At 39.8% G+C, this 20757-nt stretch overlaps 1 protein-coding gene across 1 annotated transcript in view; it reads left to right on the top strand.

The window, feature by feature from the left end:
• The window catches only part of CACNA1I (calcium voltage-gated channel subunit alpha1 I), a 495446-nt gene that overhangs the window by 15827 nt on the left and 458862 nt on the right, over positions 1 to 20757 (top strand). The window lies entirely within an intron of this gene.

Here is a 20757-nt window from a genome sequence, read left to right on the forward strand (position 1 = left end):
GGGGGGGGGGGTGTTGGGAGCACTGCCCCAAAAAACCATTGGCAGCTTTTCTGGTGTTTTTTTTGGAGGCCTGAAGAATGCCACACAAAAAGGATGTGTGAGTACACCCTTAAGCTACCTTTATAATTAAAACTTTGGATTTGTTTTAACTCATTTACCCATCAGGTACAATATAAAACTGAACAGTTTTGAGGGCTTTTAATTACTGATAGATTTCCTTTCAGATATTTTTTCAAAGACTAATAAATTTTAAAATTAAATTGTTAGAGAAACTTAATTATAAAAGAACCGAGTGAGTCCGGATTTTGTGCTCCTTACTGTGCGTAGGCACCATGTTTATTCCTTAATCTCAGCATCTAAATTTCATGTTGATTATTTCTTTCTGATCTTTATTATTTCGGCATATTAGCACCGAAGCCACTTTATTTTGTTGCCATTAAAGAGAAAAAAAGAAAAAAAAAACAGTAAAATCAGCGTCTGATGTTCAGAATAAATACAGATGTGGACCTTAATCTGTGGCAGCATATGAAGCCAACCACATGCTGTGTCCACCTGGAAGGCCAGATGGCTTCTGTTAGTCAGGTTGCCCAGTGTTTACACCACAGAGAATATTTTTGAGGTCTAGTAAATTATTACAAACAGCTCATCCAGGGTGAGAATTGTAGATATTAATGTAGAGATTAATGTTGGCTAGACTATATGTATATCTGCTGCTAGAAGTTTTAAAAAAAATTGAGTAAGTGCCTTTAGGCCTAATGAGATCTAGATCTATGAGACTTTGAGGCACTGGTGACTCATTTTGAGGCTATCAATAACTACTGCTCATAAATCCTTCTCTTCTGAAGTCTTCACTAACACAGACATGCCAATACAATACTCAGGTGGAAAATTTATTTTTCTCAAGTGCATTATTTTTAGATTGGAAACATGAAACTGCAGTTTCCATTGCTTTGACCACTTATCTAGTAAAGCTATTTTTTTATATATTACAGACACCTCCAAGAATGGTCCCATTATTGCACAACTTTATGTCATTGGCAAACAGACCATCCTTACCTACTGTACCAAGCTTTGTCCTATGATACTTGCAAACATATTACAAAGAACATGACCTCTTACATGGATATACGGGGTTATCGAGGATTAGAAAAAACACAGCTACACTTCTGCTAAATTAGCTCCACCCCTGTTCTCAGGTTGTGTGTGGTATTACAATTCCACTGCATTCACTTTAATGGAACAGAGCAGAACATTTACACCCAAAACAAGGATAAGAATGGTGCGGTTTCTGGAAAAAAACGGCCATGTTTTTCTAATCCTGGATAATCCCGTTAACGGAAGCTATAGTGATATATGTACAATTAAATTACTTTCATGCTGCCTGAATCACAAGTCATTAGGGCGGTTTCTGAAAGCTTCTCCACATGTTGCCAAACCTGATTGATGGACCTTTTCCTTTACTTAAACAGAAATAAAACTATGAATCAAGGCTGATTGGGCAAGGAGAAGCCACCAAGGACTACCCTGATGACTTGAATAATTTGAATATGATGACAGGATCCCTTTAATTTTACTTTTTATTTTCTTTACAAATCGACTTTAATCCACATTCGCATAGTGCTAGGACATATCCATACACCAATATTGGTAAATTTGCATTTGACTTTGTTCCTAAGACATCATGTGATCTACCTGCAAACTTTACTTGTTGGAACAGCCCGATATACACACGAGACCTCATTCCTCTCAGACATTATATTAAATGTTAATTCATGCGCATATTCACTGCACAACAGTATAATAAATAAAAATGCAATGTTGCAAATTACAAAGATAGCACCAAAATTGAGTGGAGAATTCTAGACACCCGAGCCATTAATTGTTCTATCTCTTGCCGGCAACACACATTACATTTGTCTATCCTAACTATGGCCTGAAAGAATTGGTAAAGACCAGTTGTGACAGCTCTCTCTTGTTAACCCTCACCGGTGTCAATAATAATTAATGGAGATAAACTAAGCGCAAAGGCTGAAAGGAAGAATAACATAACAGGCAGAAGTCAGCAACAATATCAGAAAACCGTAAATGTAACATAATTGTAAAGTGAATAGAAATTACCCAAGGGCTGAACTGGCACAATGTATTAGGGGTGAGTATGTGAGTACTCTCATGAAGCTATCTTGGACATTTTATTCTCAGTTCTTAATAAGTCTTGGTGGGGTTTGTATAAATGTATATAAGATGTGATTAGCCTCAGTGTTCCCATAGATGATTTTACATGGCTATTTTACACCCCCGGGTATAGAGTTTATATCTTCCGAAGTGTACTGTGGCCCGGGCCAGACTATATCGGGGTTCCACCTGGGTATATTTTGCCCTGGAATGTTATAGTATGGCCTAGGCATTTTTACACCGTGGTGTATAGTTTAGCCTAGGACAATTAATCCCCAGGGTATACTCTGGCCTAGGCCAAACTGTACCCATGTTTAATCTGGGAAGGGGTTATGTTGTCCTGCTACACCGGGAATAACTACCTCTTACCATAGTGATATGAATGGGAAGGAATTGGTAAGTAGTAGGCGCTGGGGCTCTGGCAATCTAACATTTATCGCTGATCCCAAGTATAGGTCATTACAGTTTTTTTAATCCCTTAGACCAATATTCTACAAAAAATAAATATTATTATAAAGCTGATATCTCTGTTCCCGCCTTTTCTTTGTCTGTTATGACGCATTCTGCGACATCATTCAGCCTTTATTTATCTCCAGGATTTGCATTAGTCACTATATCTCCATTCCAGAGGAGCTCCCACCATGTATCTCCGGCTGCCAGTTTCCAGTATAAGGATACATTTGCTGCCCACATCATAATAATTTGTTTTTAAGTTTGAAAGGAAGCTAATTTTGTATGCAAATAATCCCGTTTGGGCTTAAAAATGGAAACTGCGAAGAATATTGTAATGTGAACTTGTTTTCTTAAAGCACTCAGGACTATTTTTGGGATAGGTTCCCAGCTTAAATTCGGGATAGGTTCCCAGCTACAAAAGGAGCTCTGTTAGGGCCCTATTCCACCGGACGATTAACGTTCAGATTATCGTTAAATGGGTTTGAATCTAAACGATAATCTTTCATTTGAAAAGCAGTTAACGACTAATGACCGAAGAGAAATCGTTGATCGTTCAATAAGACCTGGACCTATTTTTATCATTGCTCGTTCACAAATCGTTCGCATTGAATAAGAAGTCGTTTGGTCGTTCGCAGTAGTGACGCAATAGCGACGACAAGACGACTGCAAGAACGATCATAAGTAACAATTATCTTTCCATGTAAATGGGTGAATGATTTCAGGTCTTTCGTAATAGTGGTCGTTTGGATCGTTTATCGTTAATGATTATGCGAACGATAATCGTCCCGTGGAATAGGGCCCTTAGGAGTCGACATTGCAGGTTACTTGTTCATCCATTGCAGGTTCCCAAAAATTGTGTCACACAATAGCACAGTGTCTGGTAAAATGTAAGATGCCATAATAAAAACCCAAACCCCATTTGATATGGGGTATATGAAACTAGAGTGTGAAGAATACAGTGCTTGTAGATCCATGGAAGGGTCTTAGATTGGTCTGTGCCCCATCCAGTGCGCACCATTAAATCATTTAGGGAGCAGGAGTGACTATGCTATGGACCCTCCTGTTGACAGATCGATTATTGGTGTATTCAACTGGACCAAGAGAAGAGCACTACTTAAGACATACTTACCTAGCCCTGTTCCTGGATCTTCCTTTCTATCCAGTTTCCTGATCTTCTGCCTTCTTTCAAGATGAGTGCTCAGTCAATCATTGGCCACAGGTATGTCCTGTTTCAATCAGTAATTGGCTGAGCTGGCAGGTCCTGCCCCTGAGCATTCATCTTAGAAGCAGAAAGTAGAGACCGGAGGACGGGTGGAGACAAACTGGGGCTGCAGGGGAACAAAATGGAACTGAGGCCAGGTAAGTATGTTTTTTTTTTTTTTTTTTTTTTTTGTTATACAGTATATTTTGTGGGCCTGGTACAATTTTGAGTATTTGGGGGCTGGTACACTATTACAATAATTTCAGCCTAGATCGGGAATACCCCTTTAAGGAGGTATTTCTAACTTAGAAACCTAAAAGGACAGTATGAACAAAACTGGTGGTAAATACTGGGAAGACATACATTGGAGAATGATATAATGATATAAACACTGGGAGGACATCCATTGGAGAATGGATGATATAATGAGTCAATATCTCTTATTTTTATGATATTCATTTGCATTTTGATTTTATTACTATTATTATTATTATTATATATTTTTTTTTATCAAATCACAGTTCCCTACATATAAGATATATAAGTAAAAGCCCCTTAACCAGAACAGCTTAAAAGGATGTCTCTTCTTTCCTGCAGTGCTGATATAAAGTATAATACTTACTGTATTGTCTAAATGCATGACAGTGATATGCCACTTGAGATTTATTAGGTCCATGAATCACTGTTCTTGGCCGTGCATGTGAAAGCGAGCATATGCCTTTCTATCTTTTCATTCCTTTTACCCTCCAGCACGTCACAATGGATTATAATGGCTTTTTTCTTACTTTTTCAAAAATACAGAGATGGTGAATCTATAGTTAAGGTGGCTATAAAGTTTGACATATTTAAAATAGTGTTTCCCTGCCTTCTAAGAGGTGACATGAAATCACACAGACATCACTTGTCAACATGGGTGTGCATATCATTATTTAAATGGAGGCAGCTGTCGCTTGCAGAACCTTTACAGTCAGTTCAGTATACACTAGTATAGCATATTGCAACCGATGTAAAAATAAAATGTCACATTTATGATTTCCCTTCTGTGTTATTTAGAATGAATAAGAGAGCTGTGCTAATTTACTGTAACTGTATAAAATATTCATTTTTTTTGTAAAATGCAAAGATTGGTGGTGCCGTGGTTTGATGTAAGGTCAATGGTCCATCACGAAAACAGCATTTAAAGCAACTGGAGAACCTGCTTTCAATGCTATACCTGCCTAGAGGGACAGCCGGCTTGATTGAACTGATGCATACATGTGCTTTTATAGGTAACGTGATCTGAGACTTGCATGCGACATGCTTACAGATTATATGAAGCGGATCTCAGCACCTTTCAGTGTAGTTTTCTCTTAAAGGAGTTTTGCAGGCAAAACAGACTGATGAGCTATCACTAGAGATGAGCGCAACTTGAGTATGCCTTAGACTGATCGTTCGGCATTTGATTAGCAGTGGCTTAAGAAGTTTGATGCAATCCTAAGGCTGCCTAGAAAGCAGGGATACAACTTTAGGCCATAGGCTGTATCCATGTTTTTCTGGACTCTCTAGGGCAACATCCAACTTCTTCAGCCACCGGAATTCAAATGCCAAATGATAGGACTTGAGCAAGCTCAAGTTGCGCTCATCTCTGACTATCGGTGGTTGCCGACACCCAAAACCCCCGCTGATCAGCTGTTTGGGGTCCACACTACACAGCAAACTGTGGCTGAAAGCAGTTGGCTCCATTCACTGTGTATCGGTGGTGACATGTAACTGCCATTCAAGTAAATGGTAGCTTAGCTGTAGTACCCAAGTTCAGCCACTACACAGTAAACAGAGACAACCACTTTTGGCCACATCTACTGTGTAGTGAAGGTGCCGAATAGCTTATTGGCAGGGAAAATGCACATAAAGTGCTTTTTTCCATGCACTTACTACTGCATCAAGGCTTCACTTCCTGGATAACATGGTGATGTCACTTCCTGGATAACATGGGGATGTCACTTCCTGGATAACATGGTGATGTCACTTCCTGGATAACATGGGGATGTCACTTCCTTGATAACATGGTGATGTCACAACACGACTCCCAGAGCTGTGCGGGCTGTGGCTGCTGGAGAGGATGATGGCAGAGGGATGCTCAGTGTCCCTCTAGTGCCCTGTGTCCCTCAGTGTCCCCCTGCCATCATCCTCTCCAGCAGCCACAGCCCGCACAGCTGTGGAAGTCGGGTTGTGACATCACCATGTTATCCAGGAAGTGACATCACCATTTTATCCAGAAAGTGAAGCCTTGATGCAGTAGTAAGTGCAGGGAAAAAAGCACTTTATAAGCATTTTACGTAATAAGTGTATATTGGGGATTTGTATAACTTTTGGGGGGCAATACAATACTTTAATAAAAAATTTTGCCGGACTTCTCCTTTAATGGAAAGCCCTACTTCCTATTAGTCAAGACTCATATCTCACATAATATAACAGCATCATCCGTCTCCCTAGATTTACTATGGACTATTTTTTATGATCAGCTTTACTTACAGAACTATAGCCTGCAGTAATACTATTGACACAGAGTCAGCATTCTGTCCCTTAATGTGGTTGGTAATAAACCCGGCAGCTGTAATATTCTAGGAGAAGACATATAACCGTATGTTTCCATCATAAATTGGAGTGTTAATATTCCAAGCAGTGCAGTGGTCAGTAGATATAGGGCGAGTAATGCGCCAGTTAATATTACTGCCAACACGGCTATAATACGGCATCAGTAGCAACGAAATAGTAACCGTGGCTTCATTCTATTGATCATGTTGTGTAATTTTAACACGTTCTTTATATGTCATTGTATGTTAAAGATTTAGCTAATATGAAATATAGTTTTTTGAAGGGGGTTTTCAGCACTTTTACATTGATGGCCTATGCTCATGATAAACCATTAAGCCATTTGAGTTCTGACAGCCGGCATCCACGACATAGGGAATGTAGCCTATGGCTGTATCCATGTTCTCCTGGACTTCCTAGGGCTTTACCACACCTTCAGTCACCGGTATTCAAATGCCAAATGATTGGACTCAAGTGTGCTCCAGTTGCACCCATCTGAAAACATTAACAATATCTTGGGAATGGTGGGGAATAACAACAAGATGCAGACTATACAGGAATGGGTATAATGAAGGCTGCAAAATCATGCCGTAATTTGAGTGGAAAGATTTAGAGAATAAAAAGATGTGAAGAGATTAAAAACATAAAAAATCTACATTTAGCAAAAGCAGGTAGTAAATAATGAGGACTTTCATTATTTGGACCACAGGTGTCAATCTCAGGCCCTCCAGCTGTCACAAAACTACAATTCCCATCATGCTAAAGCTTTGGCTGTCCCGGCATGATGGAAATTGTAGTTTTGCAATAGCTGGAGGGCCTGAGTTTCACACCACTGATTGGTCATGAGCAATTACGGTCATTATTCTATATGGTGTTTGCACTGCCAGACAATTTCCCATTGACTTCAATGAAGCGCATCATTGCTTTGAAAATACGGCTGTATTTTTACTTTAAAATTACACCAGTAGTATTTAACTTTTTTGTTACAGTGTGTGAACATACTGATATTTTCTGCAAGAATCTGAAATACTAAAAAGGTTATATTCAACAGTAAGGCAAAGAGTGGTTAACATGTAGCACGTAACATGTTAACATCTCAATGCAGCGGCCAGGCTCCTCTCCCTGTCTAGCCGCTACATTGGCTCCCTTTTAAACACAGGATACAATACAAACTCCTCCTGCTCCCCCACAAGGCTCTCCACAGTGCTGCAACTCCCTATATCTCCTCCCTCATCTCTGTCTACATCTCACCTGTGCTTTATACTCCTCTAACGACTTAAAGGGGTTATCCAGCGCTACAAAAACATGGCCACTTTCTTCCAGAGACAGCATGACTCTTGTCTCCAGCTTGGGCGGGGTTTTGATGCTCAGTTCCATTGAAGTGAATATCAGAACACTACATCAGAACACTACAGCTATAAAGATGATCTGTGCAGAGACCGGCCATTCCGTGACCCCACCGGGTCACGGAACGGCCAGTCTCTTACGTTGTGTGAACATAGCCTATCTCTGTAATGTATGATTTTTGTATGTACCCCAAAATTGTAAAGTGCTGCGGAATCTGTTGGCGCTATATAAATAAAAAAATAAAAAAATAAAAAAAATAAAAATAAAATAATAATAATAATTATTATTATTATTATTATTATTATTATGTGAATTGGATTCAATGTGAAAACGGCAGTAAAAATCTGCAGTAACTCCGCTCAATGTAATCATAATCTTATGCTCCTATGTTATATTATCAGCACAAAAAGGAATAGGCAATATAATAGACTATGCCCCCCCCCCTTTTTTTTTTTATTACGGACTGGAGGGGAGCTAATGTATTTTTTTTTACCAGGGTGCATTGCTCCAAAGACTCCCTACCAGCCAGATCTCTGCAAGGAGAGTCAGTACCTTCCAAGAGTACGTACTGTACCGAAATAATAGTGCAATGCTCCATAATAGGGATGTGATTGGCATAGCTTTGTGAAACAGAACCTGCTATTTCTCTACACATCACACAGCGGTTGTGCGACTTGCCTGTTCTGTGTTATTTTAATAAATCATCAGCGGATAATTGGAAAGTGACACACATTGTGCTGCACAATTGACAGCATGCCTGCTGACATGATTGTATATAACACATCTGTATACCCAGTAGTCTGCTCGCATGTAGTATACACCGATCAGCCATAACAATAAAACCAGTGGAGTGCATAACACTGATTATCTCACGACGATGGCGTCTGTGGGGTGGGATATACTAGGCAGCATATGAACAATCACTTCTCAAAATGGTTATCCTGCAAAATTCTTTTTCTTTCAAATCAACTGGTTTTAGAAAGTTATATAGATTGTAATTTACTTCTATTTAAAAATCTCAAGTCCTTCCGTACTTATCAGCTGCTGTATGTCCTGCAGGAAATGTTGTTTTGTTTTCTGTCAGACACAGTGCTCTCTTCCTACATCTTTGTCCAGAGCAGGAGAGGTTTTCTGTTTCAATATACTTTATTGATTTTTTTAAATAGAATTTTACACACAAAAGCAATTTTTTTTTGCAAACGAAAAATACAACAAATATAACATTTGTGTAGATAAGGTAAAAAGGAAAGCAAAGGAAAGTAAACAATAAACCATAAAATAACATGTGTTCAGATAATATGTCTTTAAAATTATCCATAAAGATAGAATAAGTCTGCAAGTAATATATTCATAAATTCATATGTTTGTAAACAGATAATACACGGATAATAAAACAGTCAAAAGAACTAAGGTGAAAAAAGTGGACTAGATGTCCATGTTGACCACATCTCTCTAAATTTTGTTTCTTGGGAATACAATACATAGTGCCACAACATAGCACTCTATTCTGCTTGCTTATGACAATAGCAAAATTATTACTCACCAGACTTTGGAAAACACCTAGTATTCCAACTAAAACAGAACTGGTTTAAGAAATAAACATAACGTATAAATATGAGCAGGAGAGGTTTTCTATGGGAATTTGCTGCTGCTCTGGACAGTTCCTGTATGGTACAGAGGTGGCAGCAGAGAGCACTGTGTCAGACTAAAAGGAAAACACCACATACAGCAGCTGAAAAGTATATGAAGATGAGATTTTTGAATAAAAGTAAATTACAAATCTTTATAACTTTCTAAAACCAATTGATTTGAAAGAAAACGATTTCCGCTGAATAACAACTTTACGGTTCATGTGTGGGAGGCTGGATGAATGGGTAGGGGTAAGGACCAGCAAGACCAACGTGGTGATGGTTAGATGGATCAGAGGATTTCTTAAGGGGTTTTGGCATGATATGGTTATTAGTAGTGTTAAGTGGACTTGCCAAACTTTTTTTTGGGTTCGACAATGTTCACCAAAACCGAAAGCTAGGCATTTGACTCCCGTGGGCTGGAAAAATTGGATGCCATCATAGGGCTGCAAGTAAAACATGGACACAGCTTATGGCTATATCCATGTTTTCCAGGACTCTCTAGGCATCTAACTTCTGGAGTCACTGGGAGTCAAATGTGGAGCTTTTGGTTTCTGTGAAGGTGGCCGAACTAGAACGGTTTGGCAAGTCCGATCAACACTAGTTATTGCCATTACCACTATTACTGACAAGGTGCCAACAAAAAACTCGAGTCATGGGTGTCCATGGCTCCTAAGTAAGTACAGGGGGTGAAGGCTAGCCCATCTGATCTGCTCACACTGGACTATGTTACCACTAATAGCTGAGAAAAGTCACTGCTGGCTAGGATAGAAAGATATCAGGGCACCTAGGGCGTATAGTTTGTTGGCTTTGTATGGGGATGCCCCGCCACAGACCAGTCAGAGAGCCCATTCTAAACTGAAAGTGCCCAAAGTAGGGGTACAAGCAATAGAATTGGACCATGGTGCAATGGAAGAAAGTAGTCAGGTCTGGTGAATCTTATGTATTCATCATATCATGTGGACCAACATATACATATGTCTAGGGAACAGATGTCACAAGGATGCACTATGGGGAATGGGATGACTTCAAGCACCTTACCTTAACTATTTTACAGACCAAGACTCCCCACCCCCTTTAAATTGACAAGAATGGTTTGAAGAACATGACAAAGTTCAAGGTGTTGACTTGGCCTCCAAAGTCCCCAGATCTCAATCTAATCCAATATCTGTGGCATTTGCTAGAAAACCAAGTCTGATCCACATAGATTATTATTAGAGACTAATGTAGAGGTTCCTGTCTGTGTACACATTGGGGGAGATTTATGAAAGGGTGTAAATATACACCTGATGTCAAATACCCACAGCAACCAATCACAGATCAGCTTTCAGCTCTGGTAAAATATAAGAGGAGCTGTGATTGGTGGCTGTGAGCAGTTCACACCAGGTGTATATTTAAACCCTTTTATAAATCTCCCCCATTCTGTTTACCTGTTGTAGATGATGTGTAAGGCTTTGTTTTTCAGCCATACTGATTTCAGTTTCATCCCAGAAATGATTTCCCACATTTCCCATGAATCCTCTGGCTTTACAGTTGAACCTGCAGTTCATCCAATTAGGCTGCAGGTGCAGGAATGCAGCCAGGGGATCTGCTGAGACTCATAAGTGGGTTGCGGTCAGTTCACATTATGTGCATATGCATTTAATTTAACATGCATTTTAGAGGCATTTTGATACGAGGTGAAAGGGATTGGAACTATAATAAGTCTTTAGAGTGTGTGTTTACAGGTTGAATTTTTACTAAAAATTTTTTACACATTTTTACTGCTTTTTTGCTTTGTTTTTTTTCTGAGAGTTTTCAAACAATTACTTTAGAACCATTTTGATCATGATAAAAACACAAAAAAGAAAACACATTAAAAGCAATGTGTGAATACAGCATTGGGCAGGCGTATAACTACCCTACATTCTGATCCCATAGATATAGAAAAAGCAGTATGCAAATCTAAAAGTTGGAGGGGTCTGACAGGTGATGATGTCATCCTGTAGTTCACAGGAAGTTAGCTACCCAAGGGTAGGCTACTTCCTCTGACATAAACACTGTAATTTTCTGTGGGTCACAGTGGTGATCACATGACAATAATAAAAAGAACGGATGCAACTGCAGTGAAATGGTAATGGTGAAATGGTAATGGTGAGTATAAATAATATAAGAAAAAAAATGGATACGGTTTTTTCGCCACAGGACACCATTTAGCCTCAGCAAGAGGAAGACATATTTAATATTAAACAATGGCTGCTTGGTGTATAGTCACATATGTATATTTTGTGTCATCCGGGGTATATAACGCTATGTTTGACATGTTACTGAGTGGAGCCACAATAAGTCTGGTTTAGGTTACCTGTGCCACAGAAAACAGCTTTATAAATGAATTATTCATAGCCGGGTTGTGTTTACTCACTATATGGCTGACAGGGGAGACTGAAGTTGAGAGACAATAGCTCCAATGACAGCTGCAGCTTCCAGCGGCAAATGAAATCTTTTGTGAAAAAATGTTTTCCATAGAAAACACAAATTACTCAGTAATGTTATATCCGTGATAAATAGCAATTTGTCTGAACTTCAGAGTGTCATTTACATTGTATTGTAGACTATAAGATGTACTCAATAAATATAGCCAACTCATTCGTATAAGAAGAAGATAACATAAAAGTGCGGGGGGCAAAAATAAAGCAAGTGGCGGGGAGGGTCTGGAAGTTGTCAATTAGACAAGGAGGGTACATGTCCTCACAAGTCCTTATGAAGTATTAACCATACTGGTGTCAGTGTGCCAACAGGGGGCAACATACTGGCACGGGCTACACGCCAGCAGATTTATACATTGAATACTGCTGCATCTTAAAGTCAAGCATGACTTGGGAGGCATTTCATTTATATGGGGTTCAGTCCAAAGGCCACATTTTCAATGTATTCACAACAGAAATCTGACGTAAAAAATTTGGTATGGGGAGGGTGGAGTTTAAAAATAGATATACAGTAACTTCCAGTCTTGTCTCTCCCTTCCTCTCTCTTACAAGAAACTCTGGAGAAAAACATTTCCCACCCGCTCTCCCTTTTTTGTTATCTTTACCCTACAACTTCTGTAATTCCCTTTTTGCAAGTGTAATAATTCATTTAATATTGTAAATTTTATCTGTTTGTGCATGGTGACATATATACAATGACAATAAAAATGTTATTTTCATTTGATTAGTTACAGTTAGGTCTTGGTTTTTCAGCCTTGGTTCCTTAGATGTTTCCTCCACATGGGTTTTTTCCTCTCCTGAGTGGAGATGACTTTTTATAAGTCGAGGATTAGCTTTGTTTTGCAAAAATTTCTGTTTTTTTTTGCCTGGACTTCTAAGGTATACATTCATGGCATTGAATTGTCTTTCTCTCTCTCTAAATATGTGTGTGTATGTCACAGCTTTGGTTTGGCGGTTCAGGAGTCAGGTGGAAGTTGCAGACAAGTTACAGTGGACTCAGTTAATACATAGAGGATGTTGTTAAACCTTATTTTGGTGAACAGGCTGATCTTTGGAAGTGGCCTGCCTTAAATGTGTCATAATGGTAACATCATCCAGGAGCGGGAAGGGGGGTTAAGCATAGGAGTGAGAATCTTCAGTAGGGTCATTGGTGCCCTTAAATTATACTGCCTCTGCTAGAATGGTAAGCATATTATATTTCTGTCTGGCCGGGTCCTGTATGTCAGACAGCTGGGAATCTCACAGTATTCGTAAATTCCAGTGGCCTAGAACGTTTGAGACCTATGATTTAAATAAAGCTGTGGTCATCTTAACACCAAAAAATGTGTTTTGTACCTTCATTTCATAGTCTGTGTGTTGTGGTTGGAGTTGTTTCAAGGGGAAGCGAGGGTCCATCTCTCAAAGTCATGTAAAGCTGTAAATTGAGAAACACTGTTTCGACCATTGCTCTTAGGCATAAATCAGGGTGTAGTGATACAAGTTTAGGGCAAAATAGAAAAAAATTAATATTGAATATATTATTTTTCAATGAATATTCTCCTTTAGCTATTTATCACTCTGAGCTCAAGTACCCAGCCTCCTTTCTCTGCTGCTTCTCATTCTGTTTTTTTTTTTTTTTTTTTTTTTTTGTTATCTTGCTGCTTAGTCTTCTTCTATTCCCATGGTGTCAATTAAGAGGGGATAGGTTATTTGGTAAATGGCATTAGATTTTTAGTACCTGCTAATTAAACACGGCTTTTAGTGATCCAGTGGTGCATTTGACGTCAGAACAAAAATAAAATGTAGAGAAATTAAAAGCGTACTGTACCTGTCGTTTCAAACAATTTAAAAGAAACCTGCATGGCTTTGTTAAATTAACCCTTCAGAGTTGTAAAAAGATGATTTTTTTAGTTGTTTCCAGTATAGAGCGCGGAATTAGAGCTGGGCTGTTTGCCAGTGGTACACACATGCATCCTTTCGCTTAGGGTCCTATTAGATGGCCTGGTCATAAACTGTAAATGAACGCTAAACTACTGTGTGAACATGGCCTAAAAGTAGAGATGAGCGAGTAGTGAAATATTCGACTTTCGAGAATTCAAATCGAATAGGCACCGAGATTCGACTATTCGAATGAATATTCAATCCCTTTATAGTCTATGGGACTTGGAAATCAAAATTCGACCACTTGGAGGTCACCAAGTCCCCCATGAAACCTTCTTTAAATGATGCGAACACCTTCGGAATGACACTGGGACATTAGGGGGAGCATGCCTGGGTGCACCCAACACCCTAAAATCGCACTATAATGCCACTCTCCGCAGTTGCGAAGGAAAAATATTTGCGAACGCTTTACGGCAATGTTCACACATTTTATTCGTATTTGTTGCACAGCGTTACGTACATGATTCCAATGTGCGCCTGTAGAGCGTCATGTTATTCGCGCGTATCACGCATCATGCTGTACGAACGTTACTGGAACAGTATGTATGACGTGCCTTTTTGTGGGCTACTGGAACAATATGTATCACGTGCCTTTTACTGGGCTACTGGCACAATAGGTATCACTTGCCTTTTAGGTATCACTTGCCAAAAAATTCTCAAAATACAGCTCAAAAGACAGCTGTAAAAATTGTAAAAAAATGGCCTTAAAGCTTTCCATCACTGACATAAACCTCTAAAAGTTTGAGTGCACGCTACCTAACTCTTAAAAAAAACTCCTCTGCCATCTGCATGCACAACAAAGGCAATCCAGGCAAGCAGCAAATAGTAGGTGTGATAAACCCGTCACCTACACTGTTTGGAAATGTGACACATAAATGACATAATGTATTTGGTTTCATACAATAGATGTTACTTCAAGCAATTTATTTTGTTCTGCTCTCGTGTGCGCTTTTATAAATATTTATGAGGTCTCTCTTATTTTTAGAGATCTGATTATATGAAGGGAAGGGACGTGGTTGAACTAGAGCCCCGGGCCGACCGTATCAGGAGGGGATTATTGTAGAAATGACCAGGAAAGCAGCACACACAGCCAGGTGCCATCAATTGTCTTGCTCCATTTGTAAAGTTTTCAAGAAACCAAATACCTAGATTTTAATATAAGGTAAAACATAGGTTGTGAAATGTTTCTATCCTTCCAGTAAAGTGAAAGTTGCAGCCACTTTACTCTGTAATTTTTTTTGTAGTAGTATTTGTCCTTATTGTCCTTGTTATGGAAATCAAACTGCTGGGTTACCATAAGAGATGAGCGAACTTACAGTAAGTACAGTTCCTGTGAACCTGAACCTTTGGTATTCGAATCCCGGTGACTGAAGAAGATGGATGCAGCCCGTGAAGATGAACTTACTATAAGTTCACTCATCTCTAGTTACTACTGTTGAGAGAGCACTAAAATGCTTGTTACCTGAATCAAGCATTTTCAATACTTGAGTGCTTGACTTAAGTAACAAACCCCATTGACTTGAACATTCAACCAAGTTCCCCCTCCTCAGCAGAGCGGATGGTTCTCTAGCATCACAAGGTGCTTGGTCGTTTGAGCACTCATCTCAACACTACTAGTTACTATTGTTCCTATTGTCTTCATATAAATGTTCTGCAAATCTTGGCCAAAGCAAAAGTGCCACGGCATAAATTGTAGAAGCATACTGTACTGCCTACCTAATAGGGTCCTATTACACGGAGCGATAATCGGCCGAATCGGCCTCATTTGGCTGGTTATTGCTTTGTGTAATAGAGACAATGATCAGGCGATGAAACGATCATCGGCCGATCTTTTCTTTAGGCCCAGACCTAAAATCAGTGGCCGTTATAGCTGACGATGGCCCAGGTAATACTTTACCTGGCCATGCTTCCCTGTCTTCTCCTGCGCTCTGTATGCTTCCCAGCACTGCGTAGTGCAGCTTCAGAGCGGCCTGCCTAAACGAGTGAGTTAAAAATGTCGAAAAAAAAACTCCAACAAATACATCATGGCATTTTTATCTGCAAAAACAGCAGCAGCCAGTCAATGATATGCCTTACATACACATGGCATAGCATGCTGTGATGGCAGAGGAAAAGGAAGTTCAGCCATCTTGGTACACACAAAAATGCTTAAAGCGACTCAGTACCCACAATCTGCCCCCCCCGAAACCACTTGTACCTTTAGATAGCTGCTTTTAATCCAAAATCTGTCCTGGGGTCTGTTCGGCAGGTGATGCAGTTATTGTCCTTAAAAACAACTTTTACTCTTGCATAGGCTTAGAGTATCTGTGCCCTAACCTTGCACCACCCATCCGTCCCTCCTCCCCACCCTCCTCATCATTAGGAATGCCACTGGCAGAATTTTTCCTATTCCTCTGCAGTGAACACTGCACAGGTGCCTTAACGATCCAGCCCATGTGCAGTGTTCACACAGGTGATGAATAGGAGAAAATCTGCCTGGGGCATTCCTAATGATGAGGAGGGCGGAAGGAGGGACAGAGAGATTGTGCCAGTACCATTGATATAACGGAACAGCTTCCTGTCTTCTCTATCCTGATTGTTCAGGTAAAGCTGGGTCTCGTGAACATTTTTCAATTGTGACAAGGCTCCAACATAGAAATTGGCTTCCCTCAGCAGGGGTTGTAGCCAATGCTTTGATGCGACTGAATTAAACTACTTATGTTTCTAATTGTAGCCAAGTTAGGCTTTTTGCAGAGGTGAAATCTCTGTAGCCGTCTACAAGTGGATGAAACCAAACAATTCTTAAACAAGCGGGTTTTGTTGTGTGCGGTAATTTGGTCAAGGAGAAAAAAACAAGCAATGTCGTATTCCAATGGGGGCGAGTAGAGGCTTTGTTCTTCTACGAGGGTTTTGATGCCTTTGTTGATGCTTTGTGTTCTCTTTAGTATTCACGTGAAGCCTTGGCTGAAGAAACAACACAAGAAATACTACAGCTGACTTGTTTTTAGACTCAGTGGATCATTTAGGGACATGGTCCTTTTAGATGGAACGATTATCGTTCGAATTTGCACGATAACGATCGTATTTGAGCGATAATCGCTCCGTGTAAACACAGCGACCGATCAAGATAGCAGGAAATCGTTCATTTTGATCTTTCAACATGTTCTCAAATCGTCGTTGATCGTTCGCAAAAAATTCACAGATCGTTCTGTCTAAACAGTCTTTTAACAATTTCACCTACGTGTGAGATAGGCTTAAGTGATCGCAAAACGATTTCTCCGTACGATGTATCGTTCCGTCTAAACGCTGATCGTTATAAAAAACACATTGTTCATTCAAAATCGTTAATCGTGCGATTGGCCGAATTATCGCTTCGTCTAAAAGGACCAATAGATATTTAATCAATGGTGTAGGCTGGGGCTGGGGACTTTTGGCTAAAATATTGGTGGAACTTGCTGATGCGCAACTTTATTACAGTTGAAACTTTGTAATTAACAAAGTCGCACAGAAGTCGTAGCCGCTCATGAATTGCATTAAGGTCTGCATGATTTGTGAACAGAAATCCATCAAGGGTACATTTTTTGCAATGTTGCTACACCAATGTACAATGTTAAGCGATCATTAAAGTGACCTGTTACTCCCTGACTGTCCACCGAGCTGGTGTCGCTGCTGGAAAGATATCAATGAAAGTTTTCAAAACAAATTATTTTTGCCATTGTTTGTGATTTTTATTTTTTTTAATAAAATAACACCTTTATTTGGGCTGTGTCAAAGGGCCGAAGCCTACACATATAAGGCGGGCACCACATCCAATAATACTGGAGTGCTAGTCCTATCCAGACCCAAAGACTACTATAGTATACAAAAAAAGAAAAAGATCCAGAAAAAAAAGGTATGCACCTCCACAATATAGTAAATATTCTTTATTTAAATCAACTCCAAAAAGACACAAGATTAAAAACCTTAAAAACACACAAATGGTCCTAACACTGGCCCCAATAAGGCACAGTGAGAAACTGGTCCACCCCACATGATAATACAGAGACAGCAATGAAATATAATAAACAATTATAATTATAATATAGTGCAAAGAGAATGATATGTATGTAAACTATCTGACCCTATAATTAAGTGCCACAAAGTGCAAGTGCATATAGAAGGAATATAACAAATCGATGTCATGAAAAAAGGAAGAAATAAATATACAAAAAAGTGAAAAAAAAAAAATTTTCAGGATCCCAGCACTGCTACAACTTGCCGTGCTGTATGCGTGCCTTACATAATCAGGTGCAGCACCGTGAAGGATAGTTGTGTTAGGGCTTAAAGAACGATAGGCTCCGCCTCTCTGACACTATTCACATAAAGACTTGGCGGCTATGTTCACACTACGTAAGTTTGCAGACGTAGCGCGTTCCTTAATTAAGCGGCCGGAGACTTACGTAGTTTGCGTACAATAGAAAGTATACGATCTACGGCGGCACAGTTCACACTACGTAAGAACTTACGCGAGGATCGTAGGCGGCGCCGTAAAAAATGAACCAGACCATTGTTTGAGGACGAAAATACCGTAACTTATGCCTGTAGCGTAACATGCGGTCCCGTACGTAGTGGTGGTTTCTTCATTTTGCCATCTTTTGCTAGGCGAAGATTTCCAAGTAAAAGATCCCTGTCAGATCGCTACGTAGGGCGGCGGACGTAAGTAGACTGCGGGTGTAAGTTCGCGCTCCGTACGTAGCCGGCCGCAAGTAGCGTAAATCCCCGGCCGGAGTTTACCGCGTATATGTCCGGCCGCGAAAATATGCGGCCGGACATATACGCAGTGTGAACATAGCCTAAATGTGTTTTTTTTTATTGAAAATAAAAACACAGACACAGGCAACAAAGGTATATTCTGAATGCTTTTATTGATATCTTCCCAGTGGTGCCCCCAGCTTGGTAAGTGGTCAGTGGGTGACAAATTCACTTTAAGTCGCCATGATGTCTTTGCTTTAGTCCACAGTATATGACCAGTAACAGAGTATACAGGTTAGCTCTCTCTATGGTGGGTATAATTATATGTATTTTACATATAATTATTCCCACCATAGAGAGAGCTAACCTGTATACTCTGTTACTGGTCATATATGTCAGTGGACTAAAGCAAAGACATCATGGCGACTTAAAGTGAATTTGTCACCCTCTGACCACTTACCAAGCTGGCGGCACCACTGGGAAGATTTTGTTAGGCATAAAAAAAAAATTTACATTGATTTTTTTTGCCATTGAACTGTATTCAATTCAATGGGAACATATTTATATCTCAAAAATGCACTTCAATTAACGTACCCCAACATAGCAAATGAATGCATTGCTATTATTCACACAGCTAACAGAAAGACTCTAGTCAATATTCTTTAGGGAACGTTAAAGAGGTTGTCCAGGGAAAATCTACTTTTCCCCTATCCACAGGATCTGACCTCTGTACCCCCTCCATAATGGGCCCTGGCTTCTGTATTACGAATAGAGCCGCAGATATGGCATGTGACCGGTGGCGCTATTTCTCCCTATGGAGCTGCTGGAACAGCGATGTACCTGGCTCTTTCTGTCGGCTCCATAGGAATGAATAGAGCCGCGGGTCACATGCTGTACCCGCGGCTCTACTCATTGCACAGAAGCCAGGGCCTGATACAGAGATTGGCAGAGGGTATGGATGTCAGACCCCAGCGATCACCTACTTTTCCCCAATCCTGTGGATAGGGGAGAAGTTGTTTTTTTAAAAGATTTATCAGGCCTCGTTCTTGCTTTTTTGTTTGTTTTCCTCTACAATAAAATAAACCATACTGTTCTGTTCAGGTTTCATCAGTGTCAACATAAAAAGATCTTTTATGATTTTTTTTTTTATTATTATCTCTGAGGTTAATGGACGAGACTAAAAACTGATGCTAATGTCCCTTAGTTTTAAATCTGTTTACATTGCTGCAGAGAAAAAACACTGCACCGTTCCTGCACCACGAGAACCGGGGGACAGTCGTATGCATACTGATGTTGTTTGTGTCTGAAGGCTGGCATCACATTCATATCTAGTGGTTGTGGTTTTCAGTTGCTTAAAGGAGATGTCCGACGATTTGAAAAATTTTTCATCTGGCAGGAGCAGGGGAAAACATAACAAACTATCAATCACACCTCATCTCTCCCCATGACATTGCAGCACTGGGTTGCTGCTCCTGGTTCTCCTGCACAGCCGACGTCATGACCTGGTTGATGGACTGCCCACTCAGCCAGTCAGTGACTGAGACGGAACACAACTGCAGTCACTGCTTGGCTGAGCGTGAATTTTCCCCCCAAGTCGTGATGTCGTGACTATCAAGATGGTTGGGGTCCCAGTGATTAGACCCCCTAACGGATGACTTGTTACCTCCTATCCTATGGAAATGTATCAATATTCTATTCCAAAACTTTGGCACACTCAAAAGCATTGTCTTCTGAACGTAAACTGAATGGGGCTTTTGCCCTTTACCCATGGTATTCAAAGTCAAGGATGCCGATATATATATATATATATATATATATATATATATATATATATATATTCCGAATATAAAGGGAAACATGACGTTAAAAGCCCCCTTGTTGGATTATAAATTGGATATGTTCAATTGTTCTACTTTTTGACACGTTGCAAACATTGAATAAAGCTTTGCTACTCTTCGAGCAATCCAAAATACAGGTCACAATACTGAAAGCGTAGTAATACCTAATACAATACGGATTAGCTAGAAGTGTGTATCCTGTTATCTGAATGTCTGTGCGGAGCTTCCTCTCAATGTTATAAGGTACAGTCTTTACATCAGTGTGTTGTCATCGGATGTGGAAAGCTGTAAGTGGTGAATCTGTCGTGAAGCTTGTATCTGTTTTAAGCGGCCGCTAACAGAGCTGCCAACTGTGAGCCAACTTGTAAATCATACTGTATCTGTAAAGACCGTGTATAGGTGAACATTGACTTTTGTCATAAATGATATTGAGGAACTATTTTGAATAAGTT

This window comes from Dendropsophus ebraccatus, chromosome 4 (genome assembly GCF_027789765.1).
Source record: "Dendropsophus ebraccatus isolate aDenEbr1 chromosome 4, aDenEbr1.pat, whole genome shotgun sequence".
Lineage (NCBI taxonomy): Eukaryota > Metazoa > Chordata > Amphibia > Anura > Hylidae > Dendropsophus > Dendropsophus ebraccatus.